This window comes from Macrosteles quadrilineatus, unplaced genomic scaffold (assembly GCF_028750875.1).
Source record: "Macrosteles quadrilineatus isolate MER2022 unplaced genomic scaffold, UCM_ALF_1.0 Scaffold_2__2_contigs__length_208266976, whole genome shotgun sequence".
NCBI lineage: Eukaryota > Metazoa > Arthropoda > Insecta > Hemiptera > Cicadellidae > Macrosteles > Macrosteles quadrilineatus.
In genome coordinates, this window is record NW_026542595.1 from 63,020,361 (window position 1) to 63,047,123 (window position 26,763).

Sequence of the window (26,763 nt, forward strand, 5' to 3'; positions counted from 1 at the left end):
AAAAAATTTTATATAAAAATATGCAGTTTACAATTTATATCTTCATACTAGCTCAGCACTGTTAAAAGTGAGGAAGGTTTGATGCATTGTTGCATTCACATATGTCAATGCTGACTTTATCACGGAAAATTGTAGGCCACTGTTCACACATATATTATAACAATTTTCATTTGCCATAAAGCTAAATTTGAATTTTGACAAGTTATTTAAGTAAAATTATATTGAAATTGAAGCAACTTTGTTACAAAAAGTTATAGGTTATTATATATTTACATGAAATAAGGTTATTTGAAAATGTTCTATATTATAATGTATTGAATCAATTACCTATTGGTCTGTTTGGCCATATATTATACAAGGTTTGATAAAGAGAGATGGATTGACATATTGATAAAAGTAAAAACATATGGTAAAAATTAAATAATTCTATTGAAAATGTTTTTGAAAATACTAAATTGTTACAGCAGTATAATATGTATTTACTGTTGATGCAATAAATTTATTTCTCATACAACAATTAAATACAATTTGGTAATTAAAATAGTTTGGTAGTTTTTTATAATTTTATTTTTATGCGTATTAAAAAAAACATTGATATTTCTACGTAAGGAATCATATTCTACACAACCTTAACATTTAGATAATATGGATAAAAACATTATTTTTATGATTTTTGCGGGTTGATTTAGACATTTCAAGTTGAATAATCCAAAAATTTGCAAACCTCTTGCTACTACGCCTAAAAGCATTGCTGAAAAATATATATTTTTATATTATTATATTCTACATTTATCACTGAAACATAATATATAATAGATATCTACTTATATGGGCATGTAACTGTTCTCTGGTGAATTATATGGTACCACTACAAAAGGGCCAAAATATAACCACCACTGGTACCCAGATAGGGTCAAGGATTGAGAGATAAGAAGTAAAATTATAATGCTTCGAACTTCAACTATAACTTCAGCTGTTCAGGTCAATTTAATTGTTAACGATTGGTGCGATGATTCGTTGCATTACTGTCAGAGACAATGAGGGGTAAAGAAAAAATAACCTCTCTTTTTAAGTTTTGAGTTATGGTTTTTGGTAATTAAAATACTGTTGCAGGTTAATTAATGCACACAACTCGCGTAAATAGTGTTAACGACACTCGTAGAAGTTTTTAAGGCACTCGCCAAGGCTTGTATTTAACATTTTCTACTCGTATCATTTACACTACCTTAACGCGATCGCCGAAACAGCTGTTGCGCCAATTGTGCAGCCTGGTCAGGTGATGGAAACGTTCAACTACCAAATTTTTTATAAACTCTCTTCTTTTACAAACTATATTTCTCACTACATAATAGTCCCTCAATACTATTTTATATATATGAAAATGAATCCTCAGAATCTCCATCTTTCTAAAAGTATAATATAAGTCTCAGCTTGAACTGTACTCGCCATTAAAGGTGCATTGTCCCTGAAGCGACTCTTGCGATAGTAGCTGAGCGATAGTAGCTCAGCGATAGTAGTTGAGCACTGGTTAGCGTTGTTTCAAATGGGACCATTGTCCTTGACGCGACTGCGACTGGAGCGGCTAGCGGCTGAACACAGCGACTGTAGCGGGTCTGCTCTGAGGGCAGTCAGAGTCGCAGTCGCTGAGCGATTTGTGTTGTGTGTATACTTGTTTTGCTCGTAATGTCTTCAAAGAAAACAAAACTGCTTTTTACCCCTGAAGAAGATATCAGATATGTACATAATATTAAATCACTACTATTATTAATGAAAATACCTTTTAAAAATGCAACGTTTTTAAACGCACTATAAAGTAAAAAATAATTTATAAATATGTGGGGGGAATAAATACGTGTAAGATTAAAAAAGTACTCCTGATTATACTTATCGTAAATTTAAAAAATATAATTTTTAGTAACTTCTTGTCAATATCTGTGAAACTACTACATAATCTATTTGTAGAATGCATTTTTCTGCACAGTTTTAACGTATTCATATGACTTTTGGTTCACAAGATATAAGCTATTTTGTGCACGGCGGCCCCCCGGGCGGCCCCCCAACTTCGCCCCCTCCCCCCCATGTTATTAACCACCTAGAAATGCGACAACATCGATTTTCTTTATCTACTAGGTACCCATAGCAACAATCAAAAGTCAAATTTCGTTACACTTTTATGCATGCTCAAACCCCCTCAGCGCCTCGACTATAGATAGTTAATAAAGGGGTTATACATTTAAAAGTGGGAATAAAAAAACACCATTACAGCGTGCATGAACAGTAAATATATATATATTTACAATCTTAATAAATGTATACATGTAATATATTTTACAGTGCTTAAGAGAACATTTGAATATGAGAACCACAATAAAATTTACATATTGAAAGATTTATAAAAATCGTTAACTTTTAACATTTTGGATGACTTTATAAAAAAGAATTATTAATTATAATTTTTTCAGAAAAGCATTTGGATATAAAATCTACAAGAACCTTTCCAACAATTTGAGTAATCTATAAACACTTTTAACATTTTCAAGTTAAGACATTACTTTTTGATTCTTTACAGTTCTTGGATCATATTTTTAAATCTAAAGATTTGTACTAACTTTTAACGATTTGTTTGACTTGATAAACATTCTGACATCAAATAGGCTATTCTTTTCCTTACAGTGCATGAATAGTATTTGAATATCAAAATCTTGTTTTTACATTTTGCAAGAATTATACTACAAATCTTTAACGTTTTCAAAAACCTTTGTGAATATTTAGATAATTAGTTTAACTTTTACATTGATGAAAAGTCATTTAAATATCAAATCAACAAGAACATTCTTTTTTTTTAAAGATTTATACTAGCTTTTAACTATTGGAAGACTTTTTAAATATTCAGACATCAAATTAAATATATTTCAAAAGGTTTATACAAACTTTTAGTTATATTTGTAATGTGTGCGTATCAGTTTTTATATAGGCAAGAATTCACTTTTTACATTTTTAAAGACTATACACACCCAGACATTAAAGTTAATATTTACAATGAATGCAAATGGTACTGCGTTATGTATGAACTTAGATATTAGAGTTAATATTTGTAGTAGATACATAAGTTAACTGGTTTAAATGGTATAAATTCACAACTACTAAAATTTTCAAAGACTCCACACAAGCGAAGTACATGTTAAATTTAATACGAAGTATAAACTCAAAACTGAATGCATAAAAACGTTTTAACTTGGCATTCAAAAAGTAATAAAATTTTATAGAATAGTTTGGGGTTAAAAACATACAATTAAACAATTGAGAAAAGAAGTTAGATTCACACAACACGATATTTCCAAAACGTTACTTCACTACACTTTTTTCACTCCCTTCACTCTCTAGTGACCATAAGTCTTTTTACACAGCAATATACACGATAGTCGTGCATATCATCTGAGTCTGACTCTGAGTGGTGATAGTTATTTTTTAAAGCACAATCCTCTCTTTCAAGAATTTCTAGGAGCGGGCAGGGTAAACAAATGGAGCGGTAGTTTCCCTCCTTGCACAGAACATTATAGAGGACCACATCCGAATCAAGGACATCATGGTCAATATCCCTTGAATACTCCCAATCATCAGCATCAAACCCCCACATACGTTTGATATCTTCCCTACTATACGAACAATGTTTCCTAAAACAAGCCTCACATATCCTGTAGCTCCCTCTGGGGCTTCTACAAAAGTAATGTTTGTACACTATATGACATTGCTCTGGTAGAAAATCTGGTATGCCAAGGTTCTCTTCAGGGTAGTTCACAATCATTATGAACTCTTCACGCGACATTTTTTTCACATCAACAGAAGAATAATCAAACTCTTCAGATGATGATATAGGTGTTTGACTCCACAAAGTTCATGGGCCCGTGACCGTAGTAACTAACTGAGAGAAACTTATCTTACATATTGGACAAAAACAGCGTGGAAGTTTAAGAATAGACTTTTAAATATCAAAGAATTTATTTCCCTCTCCCAAAACGTTAAAAAATCTTAATACAAAAACAAATATACAAATCAATACACATCTAAAAATTATTACAAAGAGACAAAGAAATATTTACATTTTTACAAAATTTACAAAATAAAAGCTCTTACAAACTTCCTCACTATGGCACGACATGCCGGGCAGGTGATTGGCAATCGAATGTCTGTTTCACCAATTTCGCGACTTGCCAGAGTGACACGGTAAAACATCTCCTGCCCTCACTATATGACATTGCTCTGGTAGAAAATCTGTTTTGCCAAGGTTCTCTTCAGGGTAGTTCACAATCATTATGAACTCTTCACGCGACATTTTTTTCACATCAACAGAAGAATAATCGAACTCTTCAGGTGGTGATGTAGGTGTTTGACTCCACCAAAGTTCATGGGCCCGTGACCGTAGAAACCGTTTAACACTTAGCGGCAGAGGTAAGTCCTCTATCACCGACGCATCATTCAGTGAAACACAAAGTTTCACCGCAGACAGCTCCCGCAACGTACTAACACCAGTTGAACTCATTGTGGGGGCAAAATGAAAGCGATCTGAAACATTTTATTTTTCAATCAATGTGGTAACTATGAAATAAAAAAATAATCAGATTTCAAGCAATGGTTTAACTTTAATTCTTTAAAATAATATGTATTTAATAGTGATCTTGAGAGAAAATATCTGTATCATTTACAACAAAGTTTAGTTATAAAGCTTTATATATTACATATACTTTAAAAGAAAAATTAACTTTAGAAAAACTATAAAATAATTTAATACAGACTCCATCTAAGAGTACAGAAAAACTGTAATACTTAATTATTTAAAATTTAACATTTGTTAGCTTTACATTGAGTTACTTTTCCATTCCAAGAACAATGCAAATTGTAGATGCAAATTTTTTGTACCAAATAGTAATCTTGAGAGAAAAATAGCTGTATCATTTACAACAAAGTTAAGTTATAAAGCTTTATATTACTTATACTTTAAAAGAAACATTAACTGTAAAAAACTATAAAATAATTTAATGCAGCTAACATTTTTTCATTTCCTATTCATATTTATGCAAAGACTATTAAGGATAGCTATTAAAACATACCTTATCAATCACTGATGAGAGGGTGAAGATGGTTGAAGCGTTGAGACGTACTGATAATCATCAACTAATAGGCGGAAGTTTCCATGCACTATGACACACTAGCAGAGGTAGCGTTTATATGGGTGGTGAAAGCTAACATCGTAACGGGATATTACACAAATAATCATTCACCCTCAAACTCTTCTTAATGTTAAAACAAACTATTGATTAAAACATATTCATCTTGACGTATATTTTAACACATAATATTGTTTAAAAGGGGACTGTAAACGCCTATATTAATCAATGTTAACTTTATGCAGCATATCTTAAAAACTATACAAGATACAGACATATTTCTTTTTTTTCATTAGCCTTTTATTTAGTATGCTACATGAAATTATTTACCTAGGTTAAAATTTCAATTTTTACTGGAATTTTTAAATTTAGACTTTTTTTTCGATATTTTTTGGAAATAAAAAAATTATTTACAATAGGCCTATTGTTTTTAATGAAATTTAAAATTACCATGTAGCATACTAGCTAATCATATCAGGATACTGTCATAAAAATTTGGTAAGTCTATCTTATATAGGAGCTGAGAAAACTTACATCTAAGTTATAAAATATTCACTTTCGGAAAGAGCAATTTAATAAAAAACATACCAGTTTTCGTTAACTTGCAGGTTCCTCTTCTGTTCTCCTCTCCTGAGGAGTGTCCAGAGCTGTAGGTTGGATTGTCAGGATCTTCAGCTTTCTCATACATATCTTCCAGCCTCTTCCTCTTCTAATCTCTCAGATTTCTGATTTTTTTTAAGGTCTTGAGCCCTTTTTTCTGCTTCCTGAAGGCGCGACTTTCCCAGCTTTGCAACAGCCTGCACTAAGTTTTTCCCTGGCCACAGTCCAAATTTTTCCATGATTTGCACTTTGCTTCTGAATCCATCATTAAAAGCACACACTGCTGAATGCACACCATATTTCAAAGTTGGTAGAGTTACAAAAGTACGTTTAGGAATAAATGACCATATCACGTTATTCAAGGACTCGTTCGGGTTTTGAGTCTTTCCCTTCACGCACTTTTCAAGGAGTTTAACATCAGAAAGGTCTGTAAAAATAGGTCTGATTGCAGCCATTACATTTTCTGGTACATGAAAATGTTTGCTTTGGTCATATTCTTCCTTTGATTTGAGGCATTTCTGAAACTTGCACCAGGTCTCAGCATCGTTGGGGCAAAGGTCATGCATGGGCTTATCATTTGTTGATGCTACATGATAATACAAAGCCCAGATAGCTTTATACATAGCATCTACACTGGTTGTATTACGCCTAATAGCTAGTCCATAATAGGTTTGTAATTTTTGAATCACAGCCAGTGTAAGTTTGTTTTTGCCCTACAGCGATTGACCGTCGCTAAGTTTTTTCCTCATCTTCTTCATATTGCGGAGGCGCGTCCCCATCCACTTTTGGACGTGTCCAATGCACTCAAGTTTGTTAATGTCTACATCTCCGTAAACCTTAGCCTCACTAACTGATAAAAAGGCTTTGGAGTCCCCATCACCGAGATAGTTGACATACCGAGCAACTATCTCCGGATTCCGGAGATATACGGAGATGTACGGATTCCGATCTACTAAATATATCTATGGCTCCTTTTACTTCCATTCCTGCACTAATACCTTGATAATTTGCCTTGCATGTATCAAGATGATTGGTTTTATCAGGACACAGACAATATTTAGACATTACAGATACATCTAACACCTTTCCTGTATCTACAGAGGTGACGGATAGCACTCCATTGAGCGAAACATGGCCCCGTTTCTGCCATGTTCCGTCGACAGCTACGCACAAATCAGTTCCTTCATTTATAACTATAGCCTCTTTAGCTGATCTTTTCATACTTTCATTACACAGCTCTTCCATTGCTCTTTGAAGCTTATCCTCATATTTTTTTAACCTGGAAGGGGGAGGGGCAAGGTTCATGGATCCACAAAGAATTTTGCCAGCGGTAAAGCCTTTGCCGATGGACCGCAAACCGTTGACTAACCTTAGGTTGAGGTCATGATATACCACATCTTTATTGTCAACTTTCTCTGTTACCTTAGCACAGTTTTCATATTCACTGTGTGCTTCACAGTTAGGGCAAAGTAAATTTATTTTTACAGCTAACCCCTCGATTGATTGTTTTTGTAGCGATAGGCTATGTAAACAAATCTTACAGACAGGAACCTCATTCAAGGCTTTATTAAATTGATGCAAGTCAATGATTGTATACTCAAAGTCATTAAAATTCATTGTTTTATAGTAAGCTTAATTATTTTTGACTTTCAACTTACGGCTGCTAGATGTTCCTTGAAGTTGAGAATTTTCACTTACAGTAGGCCTAGAAGTGGATAGGCCTATATCAGAACTTGTTGATGGTAAAGATTCAGGTTGTGTTTCACTAACACTTTTACGCACTACACACTTCTTTTTGTAACACTTTGTTCTGGAACCTACCTTTTGTTTATTCCCCATCGTAAAATGTAAACTTACAACAAAACTAATAATACTGCGTGGGGCGTGTGAGAGGCTCGCGAGGCCCTCGAAACGCTTGTTATAGCTTAATAAACTATATTTTTACAGGTGTTCTGATTTTTTCCCGGTAAAAACTAATTATACCACAGAAAAGAGGAGATTTCAAAGAATAATAACATATAAAAACAAGAAAATTGATTTTTTGGAAAAATTGTCGAGTCACAGTCCCCTTCTCGTCCTTAGTTCATTCATCTACTACCGTTTCATGCTTAGGTGATTGTTACATATTAGTCTCCGCTTTATTGGTTTTTGTAACTGACAATTTATATGAGTCAAAAATATCACAGTAAAACAATTACTCGCAACCACATTGTAGTTTTTATTACCAACCATAGAACTCATACATTTTGATTTGTCTCCCATGTGATATGCATGGGCTTAAATCAGACTTTAAGGACTTCCCAAGGGTATCCACTTCCACATACAGACTTGAGATCTCCCCCAAATGTATATGTTAACATATAAAAACGTATAGTGTTTAAAATAACACATTAATAATCAAAATCAATCTATCAGTTTAGCTATACTTTCTGTAACAAAATAACCTTTTCCTTTTGATATTTACATTTTCAATTTTTCCATTATTTTTAATAAAAAAAATCATAATAATAATAAACACAATATTTAAAAACATATTTTTATGTAATACACTTCGCTTAGCTACAATTTACTTTCAACTACAAGCAATAAACAAATTTAGCCATAAACTAGCAAGTAGTAGGACGGTTTAACCCTGCAACATAAGCCAAACAAAAAAAAAACAATAAAATAACATAAAATACAACTGGTTTATAATGTGAAATGTATACTCAAGTGACCTAAAAACGGATTTTTGATTCAGTAATTCTTAATTCCATAAAAACGTAACATAAGTTTTCGGACACAGTTCTAGACGGTTAAAAATGCTTTTAAAATAGCAGATTTTGCGAAGGAGGACCCTTTAAACCCCCTCCAAATGTGAATCACCCCTGCTAGCCCTTACAAGGTCCTAGAACCACTACTGATAGATGACAACCCTACATGGGATCAAAGGTGGTAGGCTATATAGAAAATGTTACTAGTGTCAATAAACAATCTAAACAAATAAATGTCTTACCTGTTCCCCGCTGGATTTTTTTTTAAATTTAATTGAGGGATCTGTGAACACACTCCAAATGCATTTAACGAATGTTGGTTAGAGGTATTCCACCTTGAAATCTGACTAGGCCTAGAGTCGGTTGATCAGGATATGAACCTGCAACAAACAATAAATAAAAACCTTATTATGAATAAATTTTAATACATCAATCTACAATTCCACAGAGAAGATAAGATATTATCGATGGAACTAGTTATTACTTTGATTTAGCCTACTTAACCATCGATAAAATTTAAAATATAGTTAATTTACTCAATATTAAGTTATGTATATTGAATTTCAATATTTATTTTTGCTATGGGGATACTCAAGAAGATTATTGCCCACTAATTTATTAAGGTACAGTGTGCTGTAGCTTTGACATAACTTAACGTACAGTAGGTTAAGTAGTTAACAAAACTCGTGAAAAAAGGCTGCGAATACAAATTGACGTCTAAGGTTTTTTTTTAAACAATTACTAAAAATGGCCTACTTATCAACTCTAGTGTGTTTAAACTTTACCTAAGCCTAGTTTGTAACTAAACTAAGCCAAACCGAAATAAGTTAATTTTTTTATTATTTTATTTTATCTTAAAAGTTAAATAACAGCCACAGAAAAGCGTAACTTTGCAATCAATATTTATATCGCTTGAAAACTATACTGATACGATATAAATATCAAACTAAATGTCATCTGATAGTATAGGCCTAGGCTATATCTTAAGTTTTTACTTGGCTCAACAATAGGTAGGCCTATAGCATCATCAGAATCATCACTATATTACCTTCACTGTTAGGCGTAGAACAGTGTTGACAGAATTGACTTACGCTTACTATAGCATTACTTTCAGTCCTATCCTTCACGGAAAGATGGTTGTCACTGTCGCTTTCGGACAACACGCTTCTTTCATTTTGCTTAAGTTAGATAAAAATCTATATCGGTTATGGGTAAGACCTTCTTTACCGCTAGGGTCGTAGTCGGGTTCTTCAGCGGTATCGTCTATTTCCTCAATTGAAGAGAAAATAACTAGTAGTGAAGCATTACTTTCATTACTATCAATAAACTTTACTCCGGTCTCCAGTACATTAGAAATAAGTGTACGTTTACTCGCAGGGGAATGTTTTTTTTTTATTTTTCTCACTCATTTTGAGTGAGTAAATTTCAATTAGGCCTAGGCTGTATAATAATTTGTATATCCATACAACTCTATACTTACTTATACTTCTTTAATTCACCTTTGAACAGCGATACTGGATTGATGGCGTGAACAATACTCTTATACTAAAACCATAAAACTGATATTTAAAACTGTACGAAACTAATATTTAAGAGTATACACTATTTACACATTTTGGGTAGACATTTATATGTTTGGTAGCAGGTTTTTACAGAGCTAGGCCCTAAATGTTTTGTGTGCCTGCTTGAAAAAAATCCTCAACGCAGTAGAAAGGAGGTTTCCTCAACCAGCGTTCTACGCGAGTCTTGAATTTCCCAGCCTCCAGATATCTTACGCTAGTTGGGAGCGTGTTGAAGAGTTTTATAGCAAGATTTAGAAACGTTCCTTTTTTTCTCAGCCTCAAAAAGGAATTTCAATGTTTTCCCTCCCTCGGATGTTATACGGGTGCAGGTCCCATTTCATAGAAAGTGAAGATTGGTTTTCCCTGACATAAAGAAGGCTAAGAAGAATATATTGGCTATACACGGTACAGAATCTCATTTCCCTTCTGTAGAATATCCTCATCTAAGTTCCACTTCACCGATTTAATGAAGCGCCAAAGTTGCTTTCGCTGAATTTAATAGGTGATGTATGTTACTCCCCCGTCGTTGAAGTTTAGAGTAATGGGTGTTTTCTTCAACGCCGTATCTGTGATCTAAGGATTCGTCATAAATGGTACAATTATTACTATTCTAATGATTGCTAAATCATCGTCACATTTCAAAATGGTGTTATCAAATAGCAATTCGTGAATTAAGTTTAAATAAAACTTTTGGTACTGAATGCTGATTAAAATAATGTATTTGAATGTTAATCTCTCCTTTCTAAAGTCTGGGCAGGCACAGCTACAGTTCCTATTGTTTATGTCAAAATTAACATCGTACATCATGGTTGAATGGATTTGGAAATGTGTTTCAGAAACAGGCACAATAACACTACATAGTTGTGTTTCCGCTGAAATTATGAGTAAAAAACCACTTAGTACGCCCGTGTATTTCTTTACTAGGAATTTCTTCAGAGTACATTCTACAGCTTGATGAAATTTTAATGTTTTCCCTAACATTGATATGTCAGTTAAGATAATAAAAGTTGATATAAAACATGAATTTATTTAAATGGGAATTTTAACTAAATTACTTCAATATTTATTAATTACAGTATTTTCAAAAACAATATTTAAATTTAATCTATCTATACTATTATAAAGAAGAGGTGGTGTCTGTGTGTTTGTATGAGCTAATCTCAAAAACTACTGAACCTACTGGGCTCAAATTGCACACAAATGAAGCTACAGTTCCGAGGATACATATAGAACTATTCCCGCTTCGATATTGTCCTGGGGCTCTGCCCCATGGGCATTTAAAAATTTGAGGTGAGAGATTTAAAAGTAAATATTGATTGATGGTATCCATGGTAACAAAGAACAAACCTACTTAAAAATGTAAACAAGCAGAACTAACTGTCAAATGAATTTTGATTTCACAATTCCACACAGCTGGTTCAAACATATTAAATACTGCACGAATATTAGAACAGAGAGGGTAAGGATTATAAATTTAAAATAATGATGTCACTAGCCCAAATGTAAACATTATTTAACCTCACTTAAATGGAGCTGTCAAACCATATGTTAATGTAATTTCATTAGTGTATGATTATTTCAGTTACTTCATTTGTTTATGTTTATGATTATTATACAAAGGATTTGAAAGGATCTTAGCGAAAGGAAATTAAATTTTCTACAAAACCCTATTCTGCGTTTTCCAAAAATCGCACTCCTTCAGCTTCAAAAAACGCCATACTTTTAAAATTTGATAAATTTCTTTCAAATTTTTACCGGTTTTCGCTATTTTTTCATACTTAAATAATTACTTTTCGCCAATATTATTATTGCTTTGTATTCTCCTTGGTTCTTGTATTCTCCTTACTTTAAATTCTACTCCTTTAATATTTTTTCGTATCTTTACTCCTTAACCCCCAAAACTTAGGTTTAATGTCAAAATTTGAAGGTTTTTTACCACTTTTACGAGCCCCATGTTATTCTTATGGAGAATAAGATTAAAATATAACGACTTTGGTATGGTCATATGAATCGTTTAGAAACGTGCTAGAGACTTGGAATTTGGTACTATTGTAGTAAGGGATCATAAGTTTATGGTGAATTTTGCAAAAGTCCCATTTTCAAATTTTACCCACCCTAAAAATCCAAACTGGCGGACCTCTAAAAACGACAAAACACATTTTTTTTTCAATCGCCTATAGCTTGAAAACAGTAAGAGATAGAAAAGATTTGAAAGGATTTTCATGAACGGGAATCAAATTTTCTACAAACCCTTATTATGTGTTTTCCGAAAATCGCACTCCTTAACCTTCAAAAAACGCCCTACTTTCAAAATTTGGTAAATTTCTTTAAATTTTTACCGGTTTTCGCCATTTTTCATACTTAAATAATTTGTTTTTGCAAAAATTAATATTGCTTTGTATTCTCCTTACTTAACTTTAAATTTTACACACTACGTGTTTTTTCGTAACTTTACTCCTTGACCCCCAAAACTTAGGTTTAACGTCAAAATTTGGGGCCCCCCAATATTATTCCTACAGGTGCATCGGTCTAAATCAATTTTAACCAATTCCAGATTAGCTAAAGATCTGAAATTTTGCTCAATTGTAGGTCTTGCGCCATGGCCCATTTGTATTTACCCCCAACCAAAAAAGGGGGCCTGGGGGCGGAGCCCCCAGCGAGCCAAAGGCGAGTGATTATTATACTGAGTTTGTACTAATATTTGTGAAATGCTGTAATAATATTTTACAGGGAATAATTCGTTGTAAAATAATTCATTCATGGATATAAGAAATAATTAAGATTCTATAATCATTGCCAGGCCATTATCCTGAGTTTTATGAGGTTTATTTTTTTGATTTATTCCTGTGTAAACAGCAATATAATCCCCCTGCCGCAGCAAGTCTATAGACTGAGTGAATTGCCATTTTCTTGATTATAATTTCACTAAAATATTGTTGTAGAAAATTACCCTATTTTCCATATTTATTTATATTTTGCTATTTTTTTCTATTTTTCGGTTTGTAACTGTTGTGATAGTTTTTTTGTTTACAGTGCAAACCGTTAAACACGTTCTTTTACTGTACCTTAAAATCTGTCATTGGTTTTGTATCGTAGGTAGCCTAAATAAGTATGAACGGTATTAGTTAACCAAAACGTACTATTATCGAGTTAAGTTATACAGTTATATTTTGTTTCTGAATTAAATGGTAGGAGTGATACCATTTGGCATTTTCAAAGAACTAACATTGTCCCTTTTGAATACTGACCCCGTTGCAAGGCACGGGTATAGCTGCTAGCAAATACGAATAGTAGCGCTGGTTTGCAGTAGCTGTTCAAATAACAAGCGACCGGTGCTACTAATTGTGACCAACGGGATTATTTAGTATGTTATATAAATTAGAGTTAATCTCTACGACCACAAATGTCTTCTTTCTAAATAAATATAAATTCCATAATACCCCCACCGCAGCAAACCTGCAGCCTAAGCAAAATTCCATTTGTGTGACTTTATTTTCAATTAAATCTAATTCAATAACATTAGGTTTAACGATTACCTAGGTTTGCTGCCTGCAGGGAGGGTAACAAAGTGTGATTTATAGGCAAATATTAAGTATTAGCTTAGTATGAAAGAAAGAAATTTGCCAAGTTTGATAAAAATATATGCATAAACAAGCAATATTACAACAGTTTACTTATCCTAACTTACTAATATTATAAGTAAAAAAGTTTGGATGTATGGATGTATGGATGGATTGATGGATGGATGGATGTATGGATGGATTGATGGATGGATGGATGGATGGATGTTTGTGACAAATACATACTTAAGTAAATACTAAACCGATAAGGTTGAAATTTGGTGTGATGATAGCTGACATTCCCGATTAATATATAGACATATTCTTACCTCAAAAACACTTTCAGTATCCGCCCCAGTGGCTCTGGCTCTGGATTTTCTCATGTTAGCCTTATAAGTATTCATATTAAGGGAATAAAAGACTTTTGTCAGCCGTTTCAACTGTACAAGTTGGTTCTATGATATTAAATAGCATTAAAAGTATGGCTTACCAACAGGGTGCAGCACTATTATGTTTTTTGCATTTATTACAACAGCTAATTTGAACCAACTAGCAACAAAAAGTTGTGGTACACAATGAGAACTTTACTTTTTCCATGGTTTAGGTGCAGTTGTAGAAAATTAGGGCTATGGTAGATGTGTGCTACAGTATAGGATACCGTATAAATTTAAAGACCAAAATTTCTTAAACCGTGTCCTCTCCCGTAACTGCAATAAGCATTTTATACTTCTATGCCAACCCCGTACGAAGGACGGGTACTCTGCTAGTTAAATATAAATTAGTGAAGAAGAAAAACTGTATTAAAAAATTATACCCTAAAATGAAATTGTGTCTAGGTAGGAAATATTTCTTATGTACTTCTTATGTCCAGTGTCCAGAGTTTAGGGTAGTGTGTTCACAGAGTTTTGTATTTTCGGTTATTTTTGCGTTTATACATTAAAAAGCTTTTAATGTTTTATCTCAATTTCTGTCTGTCTGTCCGTCACGGCCCAGAAGGCATTTTACGTAGTGTTTGCATGTAAAGATGAACAAGAGGTCTTCTCCTGAAATACGAATACGAAATACGATAGGCATTCAAATAGTCTTTCGTATTCAACTGAATTGGCGAGAGTGTATTTAGCCAAACCTGACACCTCGAGTAAGCTCTCCTGGTACTTGTGTTTTAATCAAACATTGTCACATTTTACATTACTACAACAGAAACAAATTACTTAAAACTTGTCAGATAATGAACATCAACATCAAGTGAAGACAATATATTGACACTTGAGATGATATATCAATCACCAAACAAACATTCCCCCTTCCTATCCATCAGTGCTTGGTGTGTTTATAATGCTGCCCTACTAAGCAAAAAGGGGGTAACTGACATTTTTTGACAAATTGGGATTTTGATGCCTAGTAATTCTATGAGATATTCTGAGTCTAAAACTAATGTTTTTTGGTGTTAAAAGTTGACACAACTGATTTTATCAGTGTTTTTAAATAGTCGTTACTACATATATAGCTCGAAACACTAAGCATTTCAGCCGTAACTGACAATAACTATAGTTTTTCAGCCGTATTTGATGTAGTTACGGCCACTTAAACTTCTTATTATACACTTACGGCCTTATTGTCCTAGCATTACCAAGGATTTTCTCATATACTGCTTTTTATGCCTAGTATTTTTATTGTTGTCGGTTTGGAAGTTTTGAGGTTAGTTTTGTTTGTTGGTAATGGCATACTGTGTTGACTGTGTATTTTGTATGTTGAGTCTGGCTGTAATTACGATTATTACGAATAGCTTTTAACTTTTAAAACAAACTGATGAAGCCAAATTTAAGTGTTATTTTAGTTACCAAGCAAAAAGTGTATCTTTCTTTTAGTAAAGTGAGTGTACCATTGAGTGAAAATTTTAGATAATCAGTATCAAGAGCAGTTAGGCCTAGGGCCTATCATTTGTTTGTCCTAACCTTATACAGCAAATGTTAACATGACTACTAGAGGTGGGATAATGCTAAATATGCTTAAAAACCGCTAATAAAAGTGACATCCAGGTCAGTAATAATAATAATGTGGTTGGTAATACCAAACTGAACACTAAAGACAGTTTGAACATATTAGGTAAGCCTAGGCCTATTATTGGTAGCTGTATCTCAGAATGTTCTGAAGAAAATAAAAAAAACTCAACCCACTTTTTAACTTAGGCCTAACTGATTCACTTTAAGACAATACAATTGATGACACAAACTTAATGATAGCTTGTGATGAACTTATGGCTTGCGATGAAGTACAAGAAGCAGTTAGTTTAGTTCAAGGTGGAGAGATTATAGAGACTGGCGAAGTTCTTTTAGATAAAGATATGAATATTGAAAATGAACTTCTTTTAGAAAAAAATCAGTTAGTTTTTGAAAATAATGGACGAATTTTAATGGGTGGTGAAGTTGTTATGGAAAACAACGAAGTTCGTTTTGAAACTGTAGCTCTAGTTAATGATGAGCTAATTTTAGAAAATGACCAGTTAAATTTAGAAAACATTGAACCTAATTTGCGACCCATAGATCATAATGAACACAAAAAAGTTGTTGAAAACGTTCTGACTAAGGCAGGGAATCCAAGAAAGAGAAAAATGTACTTGCACAAACCTAAGGAGAGGATACAGATTTAAAAAACAATCTCAAAACAGACTCATCAAGTAGATGAAGGCTGCCAACAATGTAAACAAAAGTGTTCTAAAAAATTACAGAAGAGAGGCGGGCAGAAATAAATTCTCAGTATTGGGACCTTAGCAATCAAGAACAAAAGGCTTTTGTTCTTGGAAGCGTTAGCCAATTAAAAGTTAAACGCCAAACCGTTGAAACTGACTCTCGTCGCTCATGTACTAACCAATACCAACAGTTTTTAATAAATCTTTCTTAGTATCTGCAATTCGAATGTGGAATTTTCTTCCTGACCATATAAAATCCATAGAGAACCGTGCAAGGTTTGGGGCAGAGATAAAATCTATTTTGAGTAGCAGGCATGAATGAGTCTCTGGTGCTGGTGTGGCGGGTTGTTGGCGGCTTGTGTGAATGGACTTTTTGGGTTTAAATTTAATTTCAACATTTTTATAATATGGTACCTTAGATTATTTAATTTTATTTATAAAGTGGATAGTTTATTTATGTTTTAGAGGTTAAGTGGTAGAGAGGATTCGCCTCTTGAATAAAGACATTTTTCATTTCATTTCATTTCAATACCCTCTAAAAACAGAGAAAGGTGAAAGTGTCAAGGTATGTAAAACGTTCTTTCTGACAACATTAAGTTAGGCTATGCTAAAACAAATGATAAAATCCTGCAGAATTTATTCCAAGTTAAAAATAACATTTCACCTTCAGTTGACAAAAGAAAAGGTAGGACACCTTGTAATAAAATTGGTCATTCCGTTTTAAGAGAACACATTCAATCCTTTGACCCCACCATAGCTCATTATGGGCGAGAACACGCCCCTCTTAGAAAATACTTACCTAGTGACCTCAGCATTCAAACAATATACACAGACTTTCAACAAAAACATCCTGACATCAAATGTGCTTACGATTTGTATAGAATCGAAGTAGGGAAATTAAACATATCATTCGTGAAACTGGGCCACGAGGAGTGTGAGTTGTGCGAACACTTCACTTTACACCCTCATGACAAGAATGACTTAAAAGAAGATTGTGAAGACTGTAGTAGTTACCAAAAACATATCGAACAAGCTGAAAATGCAAGAACAGAATACAAATCAGATGCCGCTAAAATCTTGGCTAACGATGAAGTAATTTATTCTGTTGATTTACAAAAAGTGATTATGCTTCCCCGATGTGAGATGTTTAAATCAGTTGTATTCACCCAACGAATTTCAGTTTACAATGAAAGTTTTGTCCCCGTTGAAAAAAACAAAAACAAAACTGTTGCTTGTTTGTGGCATGAGGGAATTAGCGGAAGGTGTAAGGAGGACATTATCAGTACTGTATACAAATTCTTAACCACAGAAGCCAGAGCCATGAAGAAAGTTACATTGTGGATGGACAATTGTACGGCTCAAAATAAAAATTGGTGTATTTTTTTATTTTTTTTATTTTTGTAGTGAATTCTTCTCTAATATCAGCAGACACTATAATCAAAAAGTACTTTGAGCCAGGGCATACATTTATGTCGGCCGATTCATTTCATCATCGGGTTGAGAAGTCATTACACAAAATAAAAAAAGTGTATGACTTTGATGATTTTAAAAATGCTGTTCAGACAAGCTCTTCAAATGTCACAGTTTTTTAAATTGTCACAGCTACGACGAAAGTTAAATGAACAGGATTGTAGGAAATTTTATAACAAAGACAATAAAACTAATTGCAATTCAATACGTTGTTTAACAATCGTAAAAAACGTGATTTACGAAAAGGGGGGAAGCAAGGGGGGTAGGGGTGGGGACTTTTGGCTGAACACTTCTCTAAATGGTAGTAGTCGATGGGGAAAAAATCAGTTTGTTACTAATTTTTTCCTTCAACCGGTGTTTTACGACACAGGTTGACTGGGCTAAGAGTCCTTCGCCAACCTCACGGGCTATAGTGCAGACGTTAATCCACACCAGGGAGAATCGCATCCACAGTGCATGCCTATAAATATCCATAATTCGTGACCTCCTAGTAGCTGTATTACAGGACGTCGCCACCGTCTATACAGTATAAGGGGATATACTGTATCATCCCCCTATGATACAGTATAATGTTTAACATGTGAGAAATAGTTTGTAATAAAATAGTTTTATGACTAACAGAGATTGCGGTTTTAGATTTTTAAAGCGACTTGCATCATCCGTAATGGGGAGCGATCTGGTGTAGTAGTTAGAGCGCGGGACTTCGGTCCCTGAGGTTCCGGGTTCAAATCCCGCCAACTCTCCATTGGATTTTCTAGAACTCCACATAATTCTAAATAATAATGCCGCAACCCCTAGGTCTAGCCTGAAGTAATGTGAAAAACAATTCCAGGCTCGTGTCTAGGGTGTTAGGAAAAAGAACTATCATCCGTAAAAGGATAATAGTAGTTTACGCAACGATTGCGTAAAGACTATTAATGCGAGTTGCGTACACTACTTTACCTACGACCGTTTTTTAATTACTATCAATCTGGATTTAATTACTAACAATCAATCACTATTGATAACTTTTTAGAGAGGTTATGTTTTCGTGTATTGTCATTGCCACTGAAAGTGATGCAACGACTTGTTGTATAATCAGCTGATTTCCTGTAATTACGTGTTTGTTAAACTTCGTTAAATATTACATTGCTAGCAGCATTCTTACCATAAATAATATTGTATCAGGTACAGTTCGGCAAATATTTCATTTATTTTTTTGACTTCCACCAACTTAATTAAGAATACGCGAGTATCAACATGAACAAGTCGGATCAACAATTAAATTGGTCAACTGATCAGCTGATCAGCTGATTAGTTGACGTTCGAAGCATTACAATTTTAATTCTTTTCTCTCAATACTTGAACCTCATTGGTCCGTGGAACCTGTGTGGATATGAGAAAACTATGCGGATATGAAATGAAACTATGCGGATATGAAAGTAAACAGCTGTAAAGTGAAACTTTTCAATTCTAAGAACTGGACTGAAATGGCTACTTTAAAAAACGGTCGTAGGTAAAATAAATTACTTAACACTAAAAAAAACATTACTAAAATTAAATTAACTTTTGTTAATGTTGTAATTAATTTAGGCACTTAATCATAAAGTCCCAGATGTTGGAATGTAAACCAAAAACTGCTAGATGTTGGAATGTAAACCAAAAACTGCTAACAGCTCAGCACGGAAGCTTTCGATGTTGTTGTTGGTCCTCCTCGGCAGGTCAAAAACCGAAAACGATGCTGGACCCATCCTTCTAATCCAGAATCTTCTTATGTACTGCATCACATTAAGAAGTCTGCCGTCAAGGTTTCCCTCTCTAATGAAAAGGTTGATGGCATTCCACCCATCTGTTACTGAATGCTGAGGGATCGTGTTGCTGTTAGGAGGTCCTCTAACAGGTGGAAGGTGGGGCAACGCCATTATCATTTTTATAACTCGCATAACAGCAACCTTCCCTCTACATGTTTGGACTAACCCAAATCTGCACACAGATCTCCAGATTGCCTGGAAAAGTAGTGATAGAGTCCTGTTAGTAAATTTTAGAGTGTACAGTTAAGGATATTAAATAAGTCTGTGGTTATTGGTGCCGTACAATGATTAAAATGTCTATTGCATTGATAAAAATTATATCATAAGACAGACAAATTAACAACAGAAGTAAATAACAATTAAACAATGATAGCAAAAATATGTTTTAAAATAAAACTAAATCGAATAAATTAATGTTGATAGCTACAACCATAAATCTGTTATATTCCATTACCTTCGTGGTTGTGTTGTTTTTGTTAAGTTGACAATGATATTGGTATGATTCCTGTAAAATTGATGCTATTTAAACCTCTAAAGTAGTAGCCTAAGGTCACTCCTATCACACCACCTGTCAGGGCAGATGGGGTGAATTAATTGAGTTTAAAGCCCATCAGGCGGAAATGGTTGCTTCCGGTGCTACGTCACTTTGTGACGTCATAGGTGATGTGTAATGGTAACAGGATACAGGTGGTAGGAGCTGGTGGTAATGGATAGGGGATGAAACAGCTGTCTGTACAGTAGTGTGTTTCAATAGCTAATACTTGTTCGTTTGCAATTGTCTTAAATGTATTGGGAATATCAACCAACAGCTACACCAAGGTTTTAAACCAAAACACAGCTTACATGTAGACAATAAATTGAGTTAAAATCATATTGTCGACGGTAACATTTAACAGTAGCCTACAGTATTGTACTAGTGCCCGCGGCGGCGTGGTGCAAGGTTGTGTCACCGGCCGCCGTGAATTAGGCTGAGGCCGCGAAGGGAAAGTGAGCGGGCAGTGGAACAAGGTCAAATGCCCCTACTCAACCTCCATGTGGATTTGTATCCACAGTTCTACAGTTTGCTTTCGGACATAGCGGCGGAGTGTTGTACGGTCCTGGGTCTATCGTTTGCATCGTTGATGCCATCGTAATACTACACCTCGATTGACTCAACAACACAAGGTATTGTAAAAACCAATTTTAATTTATATCTTATGTTAGATAGTCGCAGGTTAGCTGTTTGTGGTTAAAAGATGTTTATACAGAAATACGTTCCAAAATAGTAGATATATTTTCCCCATGTTAGTAAATATTTGTTGGTCTTAAAAAAAACCTTAAGTAGTGGTGTATTACGGGTACTGGAGACCGTGACGTAAAAAATAAAGTAAAATTAAATATCGTTTATATTTTGTTAAACAGTTTGACAGATCAGATTTTGTGGTCAAAATATGTTTATATAATGGAGTCTTTAGAAAGACTGTTTTTTTTTTAAGTGAATTATACCCAATTCCATGTGTCCTGACTTGTGCGAATCAAATAAATTAGTTTGCCATCTTCAACGTCAGGAGGCTTTGGCACATTTAATCGTGTCGGAAAGCAAACCTCTAAAAACTTGTTGTCATAAAAGAAAATAAACGTTTTACCATTTTCGTTTTGTCTTTGTTCTACTAATTGATAATGTTTGTTTTGTAACATATATTTAAATGTTACTTTTTCTGTTTCTATTGGACTTACTAGTTGAGGAAGCTTCATTTCTTGACATATGGCTTCGGGTGATAATTGATTAGAATAATTTGATCCTGATGCATTCCAATGTAGTGGTAATTTAATTTGCTTCTGAAACTTTAGACGTAGTGACATTGACTTGCGAAAATTGCTAGTTTTAGTAGTAGTAGATTTCTTTAAATCTTCTTTTATTCTCTTTAGTTTATCTTGTGTGATTGTACTTGGCTTATCCATAGTTAACATCAGAACAGAGCTAGCATATGTGAACAGTCTTCGTTGAAGGTTCGACACTGAATGATGTGATGTTGGAGGTTTGGAGACTTCCTTACTTAGTAGGTAGAATTACCCGACAGTAGGGAAATTTACCCGCGAAGCAGGGTAAACCTCCCAACCGACCCCCTCCCAACTGGCTCGCGGATAAAAGTAGCGGCAGCGAACGGACTGTAGTCAGTCTCACCCAACTGGCACAGCTGACTGGTTGAGTGTAGACTGACTGACTTTTGATTAAAACCTTTCGTTAGATTTGGCCAATCTAACTTAATGTTTTAGTCAATAGCATGTGCTGCATGTTGTTTTTTTAGCTTGTATCTTAGATGGTTTTACTTTATGGAGTGCATCGTGTCTTTAGTACTTGAATTGCGCAGAGTGTTGTATTTTTCTAATCATGTGATATTTCAGCTAACAAAGGATAAAGAAGTCCCCCATTAAAATGAACAATCTTTTGTGACTGTAAATATTCTATATTTAAAATTTAAGTTGACCATTTTGTAATTAGTTGAGAGGTCCAACGGCCTGCATACTATTCTGCATTTGGTTAAATTAAATTTTAAACCTTTGTTGTCATTGGTAGTTTACTTATGTCAGCTAACAATGGACACTTTCTTGTGACTGTAAATATTCTATATTTTAAAATTTAAGTTGACCATTTTGTAATTAGTTGAGAGGTCCAACGGCCTGCATACTATTCTGCATTTGGTTAAATGAAATGTTAAACTTTTCGTTGTCATTGGTAGTTTACTTATGTCAGCTAACAATGAACACTTTCTTGTGACTGTAAATATTCTATATTTTAAAATTTAAGTTGACCATTTTGTAATTAGTTGAGAGGTCCAACGGCCTGCATACTATTCTGCATTTGGTTAAATTAAATTTTAAACTTTTCGTTGTCATTGGTAGTTTACTTATGTCAGCTAACAATGAACACTTTCTTGTGATAGTAAATATTCTATATTTAAAATTTAAGTTGACCACTTTGTAATTAGTTGAGAGGTCCAACGGCCTGCATACTATTCTGCATTTGGTTAAATTAAATTTTAAACTTTTCGTTGTCATTGGTAGTTAACTTATGTCAGCTAACAATGAACACTTTCTTGTGACTGTAAATATTCTATATTTTAAAATTTAAGTTGACCATTTTGTAATTAGTTGAGAGGTCCAACGGCCTGCATACTATTCTGCATTTGGTTAAATTAAATTTTAAGCTTTTGTTGTTATACCTAAACACAGACTCTTTCCTCACTACAACAGAAGGAGAGATAGAGCATGTTTGCTCCATCTCTTCTTTTGGTATTATTTTAAATGACCTTGACCTACTTACAGGACTTTGAAAATATCTTGGAAAAAATATAAAAACGGTAGTAATGGATCTGCCTTGTATATGTTTGAATCCGACCGGGCATATATTCTAGCTAGGGACCTACTATGGCTAGTTAATTTACATAAGCAGGTGCAGCGTTGTTCTACCCCCACCACTCAACCCGAGCGTATAAAAGGGCTGCGAGCAGACGGATGATTGTCAGTCTTGCACAACCGGTGAAGCTGACCGGATGGGCAAACTGGCTAAAGACGAGACCCTTAGTTTAGAGTTGGTACCACTCTAACCTAAGGTTCTTGTCACTTAGTAGTTATATTAGAAGCATGTTGATTGTAGTATTTGTTGACTTGTAGTTAGAGGATGTTTTGCGTATTTGTATCTTTGGTAAGGGTGTTGTATTTCTTAATTATGTGTTGTTCTATTTCAGGTATCAAAATAATAAAGTCCCTATTAGTAATTTTATTTTCAATTTGAGTTGATCATTGTATGTTACAAAGTTCTAAGTGACATTAGTAAGTTGAAAACGTTCACACAAAACAAAAACATGAAACCAATAGTAAATTCATGACATAGAGTTCTCTTTGACATACACACATTTTTATGGGGACAGTTCGTTGACTGCGCTGCTCCGGCTATTGCTAATGAGTCTTTGATCAATACCATGAGGACAGTCCTTTGGCTGCGCTGCCTCTGATCAAAAAGACTGATACATTGGTCTTTAGCCAATTCAGACTTACACACAAACATGAAAATAAAACAAACACTAAGTTCCCCCACTACAACAAAATGAGATAGATGACATTCACACCTTTTTATGGGGACAGTTCGTTGACTGCGCTGCTCCGGCTATTGCTAATGAGTCTTTGATCAATACCATGAGGACAGTCCTTCGGCTGCGCTGCCTCTGATCAAAAAGACTTATACATTGGTCTTTAGCCAATTCAGACTTACACACAAACACGAAAATAAAACAAACACTAAGTTCCCCCACTACAACAAAAGGAGAGATGGAGCTTATTTTTGCTCCATCTCTCCTTTTGGCATTATTTTGAAATGACCTTGACCTACTTACAGGACTTAGAAAGCTTCCCTTAAAATACATAACAACACTAAGTTCCCCTATTACAACAAAAGGAGAGATGGAGCCAATTTTTGCTCCATCTCTCCTTTTGGCAATATTTTTAAATGACCTTGACCTACTTACAGGACTTAGAAAGCTTCCTTATAGTACATTATTGGGAACCGAGAACAGTTCTTTTAAGTTAACACCAACGGACACAACATTTCCCCTCCAACCACAAGCTTCCCCCTCCACCCACAAGCTTCCCCCCTCCACTTGAGTTTTGCTATAAAAGGAGGTTTGCTTCGCAGGCAATCATCATTCAATGGTCTGAAGTAGTCCTAGCTAGCTGAGTCAGCTCCAGTTACTATTCACTGTTTCATTTGCTATCATGGCTTACCTAAGAATTCCCACTAGACCCTCGAAAGTAGTTTCTTCATCTTCAAAGTCTCTTCCTCGATCTATTTTAATTTCATCACATGCGTCAAATCCAAAATCGGTTCTTCGAGAAATACTGCAGTCAGAAGGTGCAAGTCCTGGAGCAGAAGAACAATACACCTTCCGAGCCATTGGTGAGCAATCTCCTCCACTGATTGAAATATTGTCTTCATCTTCATCTTCACAATCAAGTTCGTCTTGTTCATCTTCTTCGGAGTCAACCTCATCTGATTCATCTACAAGCTCTTCCTCGTCCTCTGACTGCACTATTGCTGATATTCTATCAACACCTACTGCTACTAGAACTGCATCTCCACCTCCAACTTCTACACCATGTATTTCTCCCTCGACAACTCCACCTTTACAATTCACTATTCCACCACCCATCATATCTCCTCTAAAAGACTCCCTACCAGCCACTTCCAAATCCTTTGACCACCTTCACACTTCTCCTTCAGATAAGTGTAAACAATTAATTGCTGACAGGAGAAGAAAATTTGCACACACCCTCTCTAAGTGTCGATATGTTTTTAAAAAGGGTGCTAGTAAGGGGGAACACTGTGAAAAGGTTTGTGTTTTGAATAGTGATATGTGCTCCATTCATTCAAAACACAATAAAACCACAGAGTCTTCCAATAAAATTAAAGAACTTCCCAAAGCAATCCGGGTAAGAAGGATGAAAAGGTGTACGAAATATTTCTTTGTCAGATGTGTATGGTTTAATAACATCATTATAAAACGTAACGATACAGGAGAGAATTTTTCAATTAGATTACCAAGAGATGTTGTAAACCCTGAACATCCGAAAAGAACTGACTACCTTATCCGGGATGCTAAAGGAAGATTGTCTTGGAAATCTTCAATTTCCAAGATCAAAAAGACACGGTAATTTTTTTCCTTTTAACATTTTACATTACCAAAGATAACACAGTAAATTCAATTTTTCCAAATTCTTAAAAAAAATGTGTGAGCAATTTGTTTAGTTCTGATACATCATGTGTAAAAACATGCTGCAGAATTAAATGAATTGTTCACACATTTTTTTTATTATCTTGCAATGACCTTGACCCACTTCTTAAACTTAGAAATTTCTGCAAAATTTTAAAATAATGATAATATCAATTTCTACCACTACTAAAAGTAAGGTGGTTGGTTTAACCCCACCCCCATACCCCCACCAGTACATAAAGGTATAAAAGACGCTTGATATTACACATGATTCATTCTTAGATTAGAGCTAGCAAAGGCAAGTTTAACTATGAATTCCCCAGCTACAATAATAATTAAAAGAAACTTAAAAAACCTTCAAGAAGCATTTGCATTCAGGGGAAGTTTAGAAAAATATTTAAATCATGGTGTGACATGTCATTTTACTTTGTGGAAGGAAGAGAGAAACATCTGGAACTCAGAAGCAAACGGGTTAAAATTAGAATTAACTGATGTACGATTTAGTTAAATAATTCGAAGGCTAGTGGAAATGTTAGACAAAGGCTATATTGTGACTGCCACATTCTACATAAAACCAGACCGCAATAACTAAAAACAAAATGGGGTAAAGGTTAAGAGTGGGGGTAAAGGTGAATGGTGGGGGTTTGTCTATATAACATTTTTGCTGAGGTACAATCAGTTACATCAGATTTACCACTCTTGTACATTATGTCTCCTGTGGACAATATTTTCCCAACAACTTCTTTTTTAAAAACCTTATTGGAAAACATTGTTTTTGAAGCTGGTTCAGAGGAAGAAGACATAGACTTGGAGGAAGAAGCTTTTTCCGAAGAAGAGTTGGAATCGGATGGTGAAGAAAATTTGGAAGTATTGTCAGATGAAGAGTTAGATGAAGAAGATAGAAGTGTCCTACTTGTTGAAGATTCATCATCTACTGAAGAGATGGTATGCTCGGAGAAACTTGTTGAGCTAAGGGAAACACCTACAACAAGTCATATAATGTTTAGTGCAATGTTTAGAAGTAGAAGGCGTTTGTTTGACTCTGACTCTGACTCTGACTCTGACTCTGATAGTGTACAAAAATTAAAATGAATGGGTGGGTTGGGAGTTTGTTTTGCAAATCATCAATTTCCAAAACAAATACAGTAAATTTTCTATTTCTAAATTGGAATCTTTGAAATATTTTTTAATTTCTTTTATAACCTGAAAATCATAAAAGACACAGTAAATCGGCTTTTTCAAAATTTGGAAAAAAATGTCTGAGCAATTTGTTTAATTCTGGTATATCATGTTTAAGAAAACATGTTGCTGGGTTAAATGAATTGTTCACACATTTTTTTATTATTGTACAATGACCTTGACCTACTTAAAGGATTTAAAAAAATTCCATGGTTCAACAATAAGGGAAAATGTTACCCATTTCCCCC